This window comes from Pinus tabuliformis, chromosome 3_2, assembly GCF_031772625.1.
Source record: "Pinus tabuliformis cultivar Carrire ecotype Pingquan chromosome 3_2, CPIR1, whole genome shotgun sequence".
Classification (NCBI taxonomy): domain Eukaryota; kingdom Viridiplantae; phylum Streptophyta; class Pinopsida; order Pinales; family Pinaceae; genus Pinus; species Pinus tabuliformis.
The window spans coordinates 726,422,850-726,439,924 of NC_142302.1; positions in this window are offsets into that span (position 1 = coordinate 726,422,850).

Sequence of the window (17,075 nt, forward strand, 5' to 3'; positions counted from 1 at the left end):
CGAGTCTTCACACCATAAAGTTTCATCTCCGCACCTTTTGACTTAAGAAAAAACCAATAAAAATAACGCTTAAAGTAAAATCTATCTAGCAATCTTTTTATTTCTAGGGCTCTTTATCACCAACATAGCTTATGCTAGTATCTTGGAGTAGGGAGTAATTAACTCTCCAAGATAGTAAAACAAACAAGTAGTTGTATCTTGCTGTAGGAGATAAATTCCAATTGTTACATCTATGCTTTGGGAAGCTCCTCTTAAAGGAGTCAAGCACAAGGTCATATCTGAACCAGTGGGGTAATCAATCCTTCCTCATTGGGAACGATAGCAGATATACACGTATTAAAAACGGTAAACCTCAGATTAACCATTGTCGAGGAGCCTAGGGTCACTTGTTGGTAAACCTTGTATTATGTCAAGGAGCCTTCAAGGGGATTGAGCTTGCTACTCTGCCCTTGCATGTGTATCGGATCACAGACTGTTCCCCCAGGTATATTTACTTCCGTTGGTAACCATAGTGACCATATTCTATAGGATTCCTTCCTAAGGTGACGGTGGAGGGAAGATCCCACTATACCTGGAGCAGACGTCGGCTAGACTCACTTGGATTTTCTGGGGGGTTCTCTTCACTCGAGATGGTTTAGTGGAGAAACTTGTGCCAGTCTATTCATTAAGCAGGTTGTCGGGGTAACCATTCCAACCACCATTTCTATATTGAATTCTGCGACGTTGGATTTCATCACCAACTAGTATTTTTGGTACAGAAAGTTACTGTTTGTGTGTGGTTTGACCTCCTAGATTCTTTAGGCGTGTCATTAAAAATTGTTTGTTTCTTTAGAGACTTTAGGTGGTTTTCATTGAGATTTTTCTTTGTTTGCGTGTGAAGTAATTAAAATTTTTTATTGTCGCTGAATTACCGAGGCAGTCCCATAGACTTCGGGGCCAACCTCCTAAGTTTTCACCAAGCCAGCTTGAAGGGCTATGAGCCCTTGTAACTCCTAGTGATAGTAGAGTTGGGTCACCTGAAGAAGGAGAGTCTTCTTTAGTTGTACATCCTAATTATCAAGTTCAAGCACCAGAGTATATTACTGAACCGGTTTCATTTTCCGAAGTTACTGGTAGTTTTTCTTCTACTAGTGAATTAGCCGAGGAACCTGAAATTTTTGAACCAGAAACTGAACCTGCTGCTACTCCATCATCAGGATTTTCCTCTCCAACTTCCAGTGGTCCTGGTTCACCCAGGGTAGAAAGAGTCATTACCCAAAATCTTCCTTCTGGACTTATTGCTAGTGAAGAACTAGTTACTCTGGAAGAAGGTATACCTATCCCTAAAAATCAACCAGCTATAGAACTTAGGGAGCGTGAATCAATCTTTTACAGTCCACCTAGGAGGGACGCTTGGTATCTTTAATTGACCAATTTTTCGGAAAGCTTGGGACTAATTTTCTCACCACCTCGCATTCCTTTTCATCCAACACCTAGGGGTTATTATCCTCCTTTGAATATGTCAAGATAGTCATCCATGTTTTCTCAATCTCCAGAAACATTTTTATATGGCGGTCCTTCTGTTCCCTCTGGGTATCAGTCACTTACTGGTACTTTTTCGGGAGCATCTCCTCAACCTGTTGAACAAGGGTTATTAACTGGTAATAATGGAACTAAGCTGTTAAGTGTAGAAGATATTATTATGATGTCAGGTACCATTCCAAATCCGCAACCTCAAGGTGGCCAGTTACCGCCTGGGGGGCAGCCTCAAGGTCCTCAATTATCCCTTGGGGGGCAACCTCAAGGTACCCAATTACCCCTTGGGGGGAAACCTCAAGGACAGTACATACCTACGGGACAGTACATTCCTCAAGGTCAACCCTAGACTCAGTATGTACCTCAAGGTCAACCCTAGTATTAATATGTACCTCAAGGTCAACCCCAGTATCAATACGTGCCTCAAGGTTATCAACCTCAAGGTCAGTACCCAACCCAAGGTTTCCAACCACCTTTAGGTCAATCATTTGTCCAAGGAACTGGAAATGTACCTTTGAATTATCAACTCTACCCTCAACCCGGTTATGGTCCTCAATATGCTCAACCTTCTATGGGTCCATACCACGGAATGAACTTAGTGTGGGATCCATCTCAATCTCAACAGATCTTGCAACCGAATGTGTAGTTTTCATCTCAATCTGAACAACCCTTGGTTTCTAGTTCAACCTAGCAACCTGTCCAGCCTACTATTCAAACTTCCGCACCTTCTGTAGTTTCTCAGCCTGGGACTAGTTCACCTCAAACTCCGCCTCAAACGACTGCTGCAACTGCTGCAACATCTGTTCCATCTACCCCACCTACTTCTAGAGTATCGACGGCTCTAGTTTCTACTGTTCCTGCATCAATTCCTCAAGGATCTTTACCTCAGTCTAGACCCACAATTCAGACTTTGGTTCAAATGCTTGTAGGACAACCTGGTCCAAGTACGGTTGTCACAAGTCAACCTCAATTTACTTATCAACCGTATCAGGGACAATACCAATTCGGTCCTACTGTGCAGAACCCAGTCTATCAGTATCAACCATACCCTGGATATACTTATCAGCAACCTCAACAACCCCAGTATGGTCCGGTTAATCCTGGTTTTCCGGGAGTATATAATATCCCAAATGCAATTCCAATTCCTATTTATCCTCAATATCCTCCTCCTGGGGCTGGTCTCATGACCCAGGGTTTCTGAGACCCTAATCGTCAGTTACCATTCATTGCAACTTTGGACTTTACTAACTTGTTGCGCCTTACGAACGATCCAATTAATTATCTTCCGTTTTGGCCGCCAATGTCGAATAAGTTTCCCAGTGACATCCCAAAGTTTGAAGGTAAATCAGGAGAGGATCCGTCGAACCATGTGATGACTTATCACCTCTGGTGTGCATCTAACTCCATTTCAGATGATGCAATTCATTTACGGCTTTTTCAACGAACTCTAATTGGTCTTGCGGCCAAGTGGTACATTGAGTTACTGCGAGCCTCTTTTTATAATTTTAGTTAGCTAGCTACTTCGTTTTTAACTCATTTTCAGTTGCCTGTCAGATATGACAATGGCACGGAATTATTACCTTCATTAAAATAGTCAACACCCACTTACATTTCAGATCACATTCATGAATGGAGACGTCGACAGCGTTTAGTGAAAGTTTTTATTCCGGATCAAATCTTAGTAGAATGGTTTGTTAAATCATTATTACCGAAAATCACCGAGGATGTAGCTAAGACAGGAGTCGTTACTGAAGAGCAAGTAATTTCTCAAGCTCAGTACCTCGACCTCGTTTATACGCAGTTGGGTATGTTACACGAGAAAATCCCCGATCTTTCTAAACAAAATCAAATAATTGTAGCTCCTTCAGGGTCTCATGGCGTTGATGGTATGATTGGTACATTTAATACCAAAAGTAAGAAGAATTCTTCTCCTATCATAACTTTACCAGATTCCCCGACAGGAGATTCTTCCACAAAAATTTCTGTCGATATTCATGTTGTAGAGTCATCTATAGCCAGATCAAAATCTAGCGGTAAAAAGAAAGGGAAGAAGAAAAATAAAAAAGATAAAAATTCAAAAGAGAAACCAAAAAAAACGGAATCTACTGATGAGAAACGTAAACCTCGTTATCCTTGTCTCATTTGTGACGAAGAGCATTTTACAAGAGACTGCCCTCATCGTGCTGAGGTTGCGAAAATTGTCAAAGGTTCTCAAACACCTGCTGTTTTGAAGGATCCTTTTCCTAGTCAAGACAGTAAGATGATAGGTTCTTCCTCAAATGCCTAAAAAGAACCCATAATGATGATGTCCCATGTTAGGATTGTGACACGATCGCAAGATTATGGAAGTAAAAGTCCTATTGGTGGTAAGGAAGCAGAATCTTCTAATTCGAACCCATCAACTTCAACTCCCGGTTCCGATCCACTACAGATCGAGAAACCTAACCCAGACTTAGTAATCAAACCGCCCGCCAAGGGTATACTTCAAAAGTCAGCTTTCAATCCACATGCGAGAGCTGCTCAGAACTATAACATTGTTGAAGATTTAGCTATTTCACCTTCAGCAATGTCGGCTTTGGAGGTGCTGCAATCATGTCCAGCACAACGTAAATTGCTATTGTCGGCTATAGGAGCTGTTGATATTCAGGACTCGAACCTTATAATCTTCGATTTAGAAAATAGTACACCTCACTTACCTCATCAAATGGCTTTCCAGATTCCAGTGTTAGTCAAAAACAGACCTTGCTATAGGACTATAATTGATGAGGGAGCCTCAACGTGTATTATGTCAATCCAGTGTTGGAGATTGCTTGGTTCTCCTACACTTAATCAATCCTTGATGATTCTAAAGGCTTTTGATGGCCGTGGGTTCCATCCTTTTGGCATTCTACAGGATTTACCTGTAGGGGTTGAAGGCAAAACTGTTAATCTAGATGTGGAAGTGGTTGATGCGCCTCTAGATTACAACCTTCTCTTGGGTCGTAGTTGGTCTTACGCTATGACTGATGTTGTTTCATCGGTCTTTCAGCTTATAAATTTTCCTCATAATCGAAAGATCGTAACTATAGACCAGCTAACTTACTTTTCATCCGACCCAGCCTCTTCTGAAAGTATCCAGCATGTCGGCAAAACAACTATCCCTTATAAGGATGTTGGAGTAGGACTAGTTAAAGATTCTGGTTTACTAGGAACATTTTCCTTTCCTCCTCCAAACGTATCATCTTCTACTGCAACCATTCATATGATTTCATCAGACACTATTGTTTATGATGATCCTTGGATCGTACCTTCCGAATCTTAGATAGATTCATTTGGTGATGCTATGCCTTTGAGTCCATATGAAATTGCGTATCAGGCCGTACAGTGTTTTTCCGACCCTCCTTCAACCGAAATTGACTTAATGAATGTGGTCCATGAAGAATCACTTTCAACATCAAACTCAGATTCAACAAATTTTTCCGAAATTGTTCACACTGATGAGCAAATTCGTGAAATCTTGTCTGTTGATGATTTACCATGGGAAGATCTTCATCATAGATTTTCATTTTTACCTGAGATTGATTACTTTGAAAATGATTTTTCATCTATTTTTACAACTGATTATGTCAAGGAACCTCAGAATCCAATGAAAAATCTTGATTTTGAGTAAAATTTGGGAAATATTTCTCGAACTGTTCCTATTGAAATTTCGGTTAAGCCTGGAATTGTTGAAAACATTCAAATAGGTGCCTCTTGTACGGAAGATTAAATTCAAACATATAAGGCCCTATTTCAAGAATTACGCGACGTGTTTGCCTGGTCATATGAGGAAATGCCAAGAATTGACCCAGCAATTGTTGTTCATGAAATCAAAACTTACCCGGATGCTAAACCCGTCCGGCAACGTTTGCATCAGATTCACCCGCGAAAAGCTGTTGCTATTAAAGCAGAAGTTGAGAAATTACTTAAAGCAGGTTTCATTTATCCAATTCCCTTAACGGATTGGGTATCGAATATTGTTCCTGTTAATAAAAAACAAGGAACAATAAGAATATGTATCGATTATAGGGATATAAATCGAGCCTATCCAAAAAACAATTACCCAACTCCCTATATCGATCAAATCATTGATGATTGTGCCGGCAGTGAAATATTCTCCTTTATGGATGGTTTTTCCGGTTATAATCAAATAAATATTCTACTTGCTGATCAACCAAAAAACAGCTTTCATTTGTCCATGGGGGACATTTGCTTATTGCAAATTACCTTTTGGGCTCAAGAACGCCGGTGCAACTTTTCAAAGGGCCATGTCTTACGCGTTTCATGACATCAAGCACATTGTGCAACCCTAACTTGATGATTTACCTGCTCATTCATTACATCGAGCCGATCATCTCATTCATTTACGAGCAATCTTTATGAGGTGTAGGCATTATCGAATTAGGTTGAATCCACATAAGTGTGTTTTCTGTATAGAAACGGGTCAGTTACTGGCATTTGTGTCGATCCCTCGAAGGTTGAAGTTATTGCCAATTTGCCTCCTCCTTCGACTCTTCGCCAACTCCAAAGTTTGCAAGGGAAAGCGAACTTTTTACGTTGATTCATTCCTAACTATGTCGAGATAACAAAGGGTTTTACCCAGTTGTTGAAACAAAATACTCCATTCTTTTGGGATGAGATAGCTGACAAATATTTTGATGCACTAAAACACGCGTTGACCCATGCACCGTTATTGCATCCTCCCAACTACAACCAGGACTACTTCTTATATCTCGCCGCCTCTCATTCCACCAATTGAATGGTGTTAGTTCAGGAAGAGAACCTTAAATCCAACTGAGCTAAAATATTCACATGTGGAGAAATTGGCCCTGGCAGCTATTCAAGTTGTCCAACGTTTTCGTCATTACATTTTACTACGCAAAACTACTGTAATTTCCGATTGCAACCCTATGATCTATATTTTGACCAAACAATTGCTAGGGGGCAAGTATTCCAAATGGATTGTTATCCTACAGGAATTTGACTTGGAGTTTGAAAAATCTAAGTCAAAGAAATATTTATTTTTTGCAAAGTTGATGTGTGACTTCCTGCGTGCTGATACTGAAACTGTGGCGGAAGAGATCATTGCGGATGAATGCTTGTTTCTAATCAGCACTCTTGATCCATGGTATGGAGATATCATAGTTTATCTCCAAACCCAATATTTTTGGCCTGAAATTTCAAGAACTCAGTGTTGGAAAATACAATTCCAATCCCAACAATTCAAAATTATTGGAGATACACTTTATCATCGTGGGGCGGACTCTGTTTTCCAACATTGTTTAACTCATGAGGAAGCTGAAAGGGTTCTAAATGACTGTCACTCTGGAGCGTGTGGCGGTCATATGTCTGGGTTTACCACAGCCCAAAAAATATTGCGCGCTGGCTATTTCTGGCCGTCTTTATTTAAACACTGTATTAACGCGGTCCAAAAATGCCACAACTGCCAAATTTTTGATCGAAAGATGCGCGCTCCACCTGCTCCTATCCACCCTGTAATTACCATCAGTCCTTTTGAGAAATGGGGTATTGATTTTATTACATGTAACCCTCACTCGGCTAGGGGGCATGCGTATATTATCCTTGCGGTAGATTATTTTACCAAGTAGGCCGAGGCGATGCCTACATTTTCGGCAGATGGCAAAACTACTGCGATTTTCGTTTTCAATCATAAAATTGCTAGGTTCGGTGTTCCACAAGTGATTATCACTGATCATGGGCGTCATTTTCGAAATATTATGATGACTAAACTAACAGACCAACTTGGCCTACGTCACAATAGTTCAACTCCATATTATCCACAAGCTAATGGTCTGGTTGAAGCTATCAACAAAGTTCTAGCCATTATGATCCAACGAATCATTGGGATTCATAGGTTGAATTGGCATAACATGTTATTTTTAGCGCTTTGGGTGTATCGAACCTCAGTAAAAACATCAACCGGTTTCACTCCTTTCCAACTAGTTTACCGTTTGGAAGTTGTGTTACCCATTGAATGCAAAATCCTGTCATTGCAAATGGCCATAGAATTACTTCCAGCCACTTCCGAAGAGGAGAAGCATTTGTTGTACTTGGCTCAACTAGATGAGAATCGACGTGATTCTGCACTAGCAACCGAAACTCATGCCAAATGTATTAAAGCTCAGTATGATTGAAACGTTACACCTTGTAATTTTTCGGAAGGAGACCTAATCTTACTGTACGATCAAGAAAATGATAAGTTGGGCACTGGAAAATTTGTACCCATGTGGAATGGTCCTTATGTTGTCAAGCGAAATCTGGCAAAAGGGGCCTATGAATTGGTAGACTTTGATGAAGTCTCTTTAGGTAAACCCAGAAATGGTCTTTACCTGAAGAGATATTATGCTTAAATCTGGGTGTGGAGATTTTTAGTTAGGTTAGTTTTCCTTCTAGCTGGTGTGTTTTAGAAAAGTGTGCTTAGTTTAGAGAGTGTTTTTGTCATTATTCCTGCTTATCTTGATTTTACTCTTGATACTTTAGATGTCGACGTCTCTCCAAACATACATTGGTTTTGCTGATGGTGCTTGTCGTAGTACACGGAACATTTCTTCCGCAGCTTGGGTTATCTATTCGCCCTCTGATGAGTTGGTATCTATGCATTGGATAAGCCTCGGTCAAACAACGAACAACATTGCAGAGTATAGTGCAGTGATTGAGTTATTATCTGAATCCATCTCATTTGGGATTCGGAGTTTGATTGTGAGGTTAGATTCTGAACTCGTTGTGTTACAGCTTAATAGAGTGTATGCCATTAGAAATCCAGTGTTATTAAGATTATTTTTTAGAGTTTGTCTCTTGGAACGTGAATTTGATTATATTGAATATCAACATATTCCAAGATATTTAAATACATTAGCAGATGCAATTGCTTCTTGAATGTTAAGTAGACATTCGTAGTAATCAAACAAGTAAATTTAAAAAACATTCCATAACATGTTTTACAAGATAACCGGTAATAGTGATATAGCATAACATAGAAGTGTGTCAAGTATACATCGTCTTCGATCATAGGTTGAAAAACACCTTATGATCAGCAAAAATGATAGTACAAAAAGCAAAAATGTCATATGAGTCTACAACAAGCGATCATCCTATCACTGGTGATGATCACGATAAGAAACCACTGTACGGGCCACCCTACAAAGGAACCTCCTGAAAGGTCCTGGGACCCCAATCACATAGCGTTGTAGCCTAAGAGGAATATCATCTATGCTAGTCTCTGGAATGTCTACTGTCAAACGCTCTAGATGGTTTTCCAATTCGGCCAAGCTCTCTGTAGATTCGTCTCATGGGGCTAGTGCTGCTACAGCTGGCTATTTCCTCTCATAGGGCCGGAGAGTGGCTGGTCGCCGTGGACCTACATCTGCATTTGAAACTTTTTACTATCAATTTTGGGATGATTTAAAAAAAAAAAAAAAATAAATTAGAAAATGTTGAAAATGATTTTACTTGAGTCATCCCATTACTCTCCTGGTGGAAGAGCCATGTCTGGGTCACCACAATAATCCATCCCAGCATAAGGAAAATCCTGAATAGCAAAAAATTGGTTCTCCAACCAATGAAAATACTCAGGAGGAAATCGAACAACTTCTGAACCCTCCTCAGGATGACGGGCCATAACGGAAACCCAACGCATCAGTTTGGGCTCTCAGGGAAGTCTAGCTCCAATGGAAAGATGCTGTGGGACCAACATTGGGACCCTCTCTAGACCAAATCTCACAACTAAAAGACCATATCCAAAGTTTTTCAGTTGTCCATTTTTTGCTCTAGTCAGCTGGCCTTTTACATTAGCCAACACAACTTCGCACCAGTTGAAGATGGTGCCCCGAAAGCAGTCTACTGCCATCCGCATTTGGGATCCAGTGGCCATATGTAGAGCTGCGCTTCCGCAGAGCCTGGTGATAGTAAATGCAATCACTTTGAGTTCAGGACGGGAGATGGTTTTGATATCAATCCCTTTGTCCTTGGTTTGATCGTTACAAAACTCTAGCTGGAGGCTATCGACAGACTGGCCAACTATCCTAGCCCCGAATAGAGTCAATTGTTCACCTCTCTTAGGCAAACCAGTCAAAAATTAAATGTCTTCCGACTTTATTTCGGGCGGGTGGCCACCAATAAACAAACACTAGTCCTGTATGTTCCACCTATCTACCAGCCACTGCAAAAAGTCCACCTGGGCCCTCATGCCAGGTATGGCCCAGAATTTGAATAAACTGCATGCCTTCAATGCATCAATCGAAGCTTGATGATTAATCGTGGCAAGGTCCACATCCTCGTGCTCCCATTCCTGCCAGTCAAGCATGGTGTATACCCTGCATTCAAAGAAAAGGCGGATTAGAATATCTTATATCAAAGTTTTTGGGAAAAATTTGAAAAATTTGGAATGTTAGAACATATGTCGCGGGGACCGCACCCTCTATGTTAGAGACAGTGCGTAGGTCCACACTCTGGCTATATAGCAGGTGTAGGCCCCTAACTTTTTTCTCCATGCGAAAAAGTCAAGGTCCGCAGGTTTCGCATGCTGCGCCTGCGTACCCCCGCGCGCGGTCTTTTAACCTAAATATTTCCTAAAAATCAAAATAAAACAAAAAAACAAATTTCAAACAAATGAAATGCAAGAATAAGATGATGTGGATTACCTAGAGGTGGCGGTGTTCGATTCCAACCTACGGATTTTCCGCAATCTTCACGGGAAGTTTCTTACCAAAAGCTCTCTTTTCTCACTCTAAAGTCAAACGGTAAAAATGAATTTACAAAAGCCCTTTTTATAAGATTTTTTGAATAAATGAATTTTTAATTTGTTTATTTTTCACTTTAAAGAGGTAACTTTTGAAGCATTTTTATTTATTTTAAACAGGTATGAGTAATGTTTGAGTTTTTGTGCAGGATAATGGATTTTTCAGCCAAAATTGATCATTTTCGACAAAAAACATCTCAGTCACCTTTAAGCTCTTTTCTGACTCCTAAAATATGAAAATATTGCCGAGTTTTTCTTTTTAAGCTCATTAAAACAGAATTAAAAAGATGGTCTACTTACAACTATTTTCTAACCGTAGAAACAAGAAAAGATTGCCGGATTTTTGTCATTTCAAATTCGATATTGGTTATAAAATGACGTGTCATTGATCGCGTTTTTACTTTTTCGGATCAGAGACACTAATTATGAAAAGTACTCCTTGATCGTAATGGTCAAGCGGTTCTCTCAAGTATTATTTTATACTTTTTCGGGCTTTGGAGACACAAATTTACGAAAAAGGACAACCATGGATTTTTCTTAAGTTTTTTCAGACTCCCTAGAATTGAAAAATGTCGAGTTTCTCCTATTCTGGACTCGTTAAAATTTAACAGTAAAGGACCTGTTCAATTACAAGCAAGAACGGACCACTCCTTCTTAGGGTTCAAATTTAAACTAAGTTGGACTCATCCGAAGGATGAGCTTATAATCAAGAAAATGTTATCCTCCTCAAGCTTGTCAAAAATAAAGAGGTACTTGCCAGAAATGGTGGGGGAAAAGAGAGAAAAATGAACCTGCTTGTCATACTTTGTGTCTCAGAAAAACATTTAACCACTCTTGAACACGACACTTTTTTTTCACCTGGGTTGGGAAATCCTTTGCCTAACAGTTAATCAAACCATATTGAAAGTCTTCAGCCAGTTTCTGGGTATTAGCTTTGGGTCAATTGTCACCAAACCATCTGCAGTGTCGTTATGTGTTCAAGAGGTCAGTGAAAATAAACCATTCATCTGCAAAATATCTTTCATCCATCTTGACCATCCCTGAGTTAGTCCTTGCAACTATATTTCTTCAAACTTGATCTATGATTTCGTGTTGTGGGCTTGCCTACGATGGATCGCTTTCTATCGACTTCAGTTCATTATCTAGAAAGATGATCTAGAAATCGTCAGTACCTTGGGATCTGCATGCCTTAATGGCAGGTTTCTCGCCTTCGACGATAGGTTGCATCATTGACCTTCAATCAAAGGATTCCATGACGTGTTCGAAATCAACTCATCTATTCACATTTCATGGATTGTACTGAGTATTTTGAGAGCCATTGACATTAATGGTGGTTTCTCTCACACTTGTTAACAGTTTACATCATTGACTGGTAATCAAGTGGTTTCTACCATGTTCGAGTTCGACACATTCATTCACATGGATAGAATCGTACTATTTCGGGAAGTAGAAATCAAGACCCTGGATCTAATTTCCACCATCTAGGATGCGAGGAATTTTGTATTCATTATACAGTGGACTATTCATAGACAGATGGTTGTGCCCATACTGTGTCTACATGTGTCCATACTTGTGATGTATTTCAAGATCATTCCTATATCAGAGTAGTTTATTTAGTTTTCTAGTCAGTTTTGATCTGAGTATGGGAATGCCTACCTCAGCGATGATATGATCTCATATATATATTTTGTATTGAATATTTTTACAGGTTCCAACCAGGCTCTCCACAAGATGATCCTTGAAATAATAATGTACTTCACTCTTCTTAGATGATAAATGAAATCCTCATCTAATACAGACTTCACACTTTAGGGGGCAATTTGTTACACAAAATATTGTCACCATGACTTTCTGCAGTCAGTGTGAGTCTATCACCACTCATACTATCCTCCTTTGCAAGTCTCAAACCTCAGCTCTTCATGTCAAGCTTTAAAAATGAGACAAAGTCTTTGAAAATCTATAAAACTCTAGTTCCACACTTTCTCTTACCATTACCTGTGGTCCCGCACCCCTTGGTCATGTTACCTGTGGACCTGTCTGCTCTGTCTCTAAAGGAGTGGGTGCGGACCCCTGTGAAAGTCAAAAAGGCGCAAGTTTATTCTTAAAAACTCACTTTGGGTTAATTCTAGACGCTTCTAGAAGGAATATTGACATGGATGGTTTGCTCCTAGGTGGTTCATGCATCCCATAACTAAAGGAGCTAACCCCTTGATGAGAGGAGCTTATCCCTTTGAAGGAGGGCTCTATCCCTTTGAAGGTGGACCTAGTAACTTCCCTCCTCTGCACTATAAATTGAGGCATTGGGCTCGTTTCTAGGGAGGAGGAAAGCTAAACATTTTTTAGGGTAAATGTTGTTGGAATTGAGACTTCCTAATTAAGCTTGAGAGGAGAGATTACATACCTTTTGGCTTCTTTGGGAAGAGAGTGAAACTTGTCAAAGTAGAGGAGATTCTTGTTGGACCGTGGGAGGAGCTTCTACAGCATCAAGGCACCAAGGTTGTAAAGTTCTTCTTTGATTAAAGTTAATACAATCAGATTCATTTTCTCAATAAATTGTCTTCTATGGTTTATTTCATGAATTCCTTGATCATCATGATAAATATGCTTTATTATATTGGCTATGCAGGTGCTATTTAATATGTGTGCTTGTTTGTGTTTGCAGATTCTTTAAAAGGGAGCTCATTTGGATCAACGGAGCATGGCTTCCACAAAATAGCACTGGACCTAAGGTAGGCCTAAAACACCTGTTGGCCTTTATTTATAAATTGCATATTTAGAGAAAGATAGAATGTGTTTGGTTTTCTTATCGCTAGATATCATTAGATACTAGGGAGATCGGTCTTGTTCGCAAGAACGATTTATCCGCCCGATAGTGGCCCCAAAAATCGGTAGTTTCATCGTAGACCACATCCCCAATTTCATCTAGGTCCCCCTCTGTGAGGACCAAAAGTGTCGCGCTCACTAATTTATCTGATTTTTTCTTCTTGCGCGACCCTACCAAACTCCTTTTCTACCTCTTCTTGATGATGAAGGGGGACTCCAAGCCTACACCCCCTTCCTCTTCTCCCTCTATCTCTTCCTCCACATCTCTACGCTTGGTGTCTATCTTGCCAAGGTCAATGGTGGCTTGCGACGTAGTCTTTGCCTTTTTGTTGGGTGATGTTAGTGCTTAAATAAGAACCAACAAAGCATGGAATGAGATAAGAACAATGCATGAGAAAGATTAAACAAAAAACTAAAACAAAGAACATGAAACAATGCTTAAATGAAGCATAAACACATCAACAAAGACATAGGAACATAATTCCCTTTATTGATTGCTGGTAGAAGAGCTACAAATGAGATATCAAAACACTTGAAGAGAGTTTTCTTGAGCAATGGTGCTCAAGAGCTCTCAGCAAGGAACTCCTTTCTTCAATCTCCTATGCAAACTCACTCTCTCTCAAAGAAGCTAAGAGAAATCTCAATGATGATGGAACTCCTTAAAAAGTGAAATGCAATATTTCCTTGGGGAAATTTTGCTAGCATAATAATGCTCACACTTATTCTTCTCTAGGTTTTCCAATGCCTTGTTTATTTAGAATTTGAACTCCTCCTTCCCTCTCATAACTCATTAATGAGAAAATGGCTAGAGAGAAGAACAAGAGGACTTCCTTGGGGGCTGCATATCTCTAGGTAGCATTGAAATAATCTATCTTCAAGAATTACATGTCAGGAGTAGTTAGCCCAAATCACTTGGAGTGGTCATGGACTGCTAATTGGACTTTCAAGTGACCCATGTGTCTATCGAAGATATAGTTCCACAAAACTACAATAATGTAGAAGATCGTGCAGAGGAACCTTATGCCATGTCCACTCTCAAAGTATTACAAAGTGGTCCCATGGAAAAAAAAATATTTCCTATCAACTATAGCCAGAGATGACCCTATGCATTCTAGTCTAGTTGTCTTTGACATGGAGAAAAGTAAATTGTGCCTTTCCTACCAACTTGCATTCTACGAACATGTTCATACAAAAGGTAAAGTTGTTCACCACACCGTCATTGATGAATGTGCATATACCTATGTGATCTATACTTCCTATTGGCTCACCCTAGGATTTCCCACTCCCACTCCATTATTGAACTCCCTGAAAGCTTTTGATGCCCATAATTTCATCCCAAATGGATATCCTATTGCTTTTCCCATCACTCTTGGAGGGAAAACAATTATGGTTGATATTGAAATTTTTGATCTCCCACTCGATTACAACCTTCTATTTGGACGCAATTGGATTTACTCAATGAAATCCATTGTCTTGTCAGTTTTCCATCTTATCCATTTTCCTCACCAGGGAAAAATTGTGAAATTGGACCAACTATCTTTCTCCATCTCAAAATTTCAACCATTGAATTCTAGCAATGTTGCTTTAGTGGGTAGTACTAAAAAAACTTTCATTGGTAATGGTACCATTGTTTTGAAGGACTCCACTCTTTCGTAGTCTCTACCTCTACTGCCACCTAAGGTTCCTATGGCCATTTCTATGGTCTCTGTTATACCTACTAGATCTATAGATCTTGGGATCGTCTCGACCCCTTCAACTTTTGATTCTTGTAGAGATCAAATTCTCCTATCACCAGTGGAACTAGTTGGTCAAGTTATTTAGTCTGTAGCTACATCTCCTCCTTCCTTGGTTGGGGCCCATGATCTTGTGAACTCTTCCATTGAAACTCCCTCAACTAATATTCTCACCAATGTCCTCCTCTCTTACGAGAATATTACAAAGTTTATGTATCTAGCTAAGAAGTATTTGGATGAGTTCCACCCTTGTGTCTCAATCTCTTTTCCATCTGCACTAAACATGAATCCTCTAAAAATCAAATCCCTTAATCAATCTAAGCTTGTTCCTTCTTCTTTGACACTTGTTAAACAATTATACTCAGAAGGAAACTTAAGAAATCTCTTGGGGGAAGGAACCATTCAACCCATATACCTTAGTCCTTACACTATAACTTAGGTCTTTTCTGAAGGGGCCTATGAATCCAAAGACTATGATGGGCACCCACTCAAAAAGGTACCACACCTAGAACCTCACTAGCATGTGTTTTGTAACTTCTTGTAAAAAAATTTCATATTTTTGGTGTGCTACTTTCCCTTTTTATTTGTTTTCTAATGTTTTTAGTACATCAAAAATACCAAAACTTGGATGATTGGTTTGTTTCATCCGAGAAAAAAATTACATAATTTTCAAAATCTAAAAAATTTAAACGAGAATTCTTTTTATGGTCTTTTTCTCACTCGTTAAACCAAAAAAAAAACCTCAAGTTTACTTTTTTGAGCTTGTTAAAATCCCACAAAGAAGTCTGGGCTTTCTTTTTAGGGAATTTTTCTCGCTCATGAAACTGAAAAAACCTCAAGTTACATTCTTAGGGCTCATAAAACTCCTACAAAGAAGAATTGGGCCATTCTTTTTTTGTTCTTTTCTTGCTCTTTAAACTCAAAAAGATACTACAAGTTTTCTTCGTTTGACTCATTTCAAACTTTATGAAGAATATCGAGTTTACTTTGTTGCCCTCATATTCATAACAAAATGAAGTGGGTGTCTATTACGCATAGTTTTATCACTTTATCCAGACTTAATGGACTAATTACAAAAAAGGAATTATGTCAGGTATACTATTAACCCTTTGTTGCACCCACTCATCAACCATGATAAAGATACCCTTGGACTCTTCTCTAATCTCTTTTGAGACTCTCTATATGTGAAAATCTTATCTAGTTTACCCATTCTAGACTCATTAAACCTAAGTGATTGGGAACAAATTGGAAGAAGTAGTGGTTACTTCATCTATACCTGATGGAATTTTTCGGTAGCAACCTATTTTCCATCTCTTGAACATGGCATGTTTTCCAATATATTTCATTTTCATGAAATTGTTTGCAAATTGTACCACATTATGAGTTTTGTCTTGATACCTTGATAACCCTACATCTTTGTATCCAGCTCCTCCTCATGTTCTCAAGTCTAAGATGCCTGGTATTTTTGGTGTCATGCCTTCTATTGTTCAAAGGATAATCTATTTTTTTCTACCTTTATCAACCATTTGATCAGATGCCCATTTCCTTGAGTCAATTAATCCTATTATTCTACTCTATCTTCAAAATCAATCATTTTGTCCCACTTCATGTCAATTGATATAGGACTCCTTATTGCATACCTTTGATAAATCCCTTCTTATTGACTTTAACACATTATCTAGGAAGTGGTGTAGAGACATCACAATACCCTGGATCTTGTAGTCCTTAATGGAAGGATTTCGTGCATTTGATTAGGGTTTTTCACTATTAGCTCCCACTTGAATGGTTCTATGAGTGTTCGACCTTAACCATTTTATCAATATTTGCTAGATTGCCTTGCGCATCTTGGAGACCATCATCCTTGTTAGTGGTCATCGTGATATTTTTTAATGGTTTTCAAAAATTAACCGATAATTAGATGATTTCTCACATGTTTTGTTGGGTTGTGTTATATTCTTTCCACGACTAGCCCACATAGTTATCTGGGGGTTAGAGGGGGAGGGTCACACGGTTTTCGGTCCATGGTTTTGGAGGCAATGGTTTTCTGTCCATGGTATTGGATGCTTTGGCATGTATAAATATGTACTATAACATTGAAAGGAAAATAATGAAAAATCAAGTTGGTAGTCCCGGTTTTGGGATCAAGGGGAAAATCTTTGTGTATATGTGTTTTATGTGTTATGCTCTCACATTGTTTATTTTCTGTGTTTTAGCATTCGTGTGTAGGT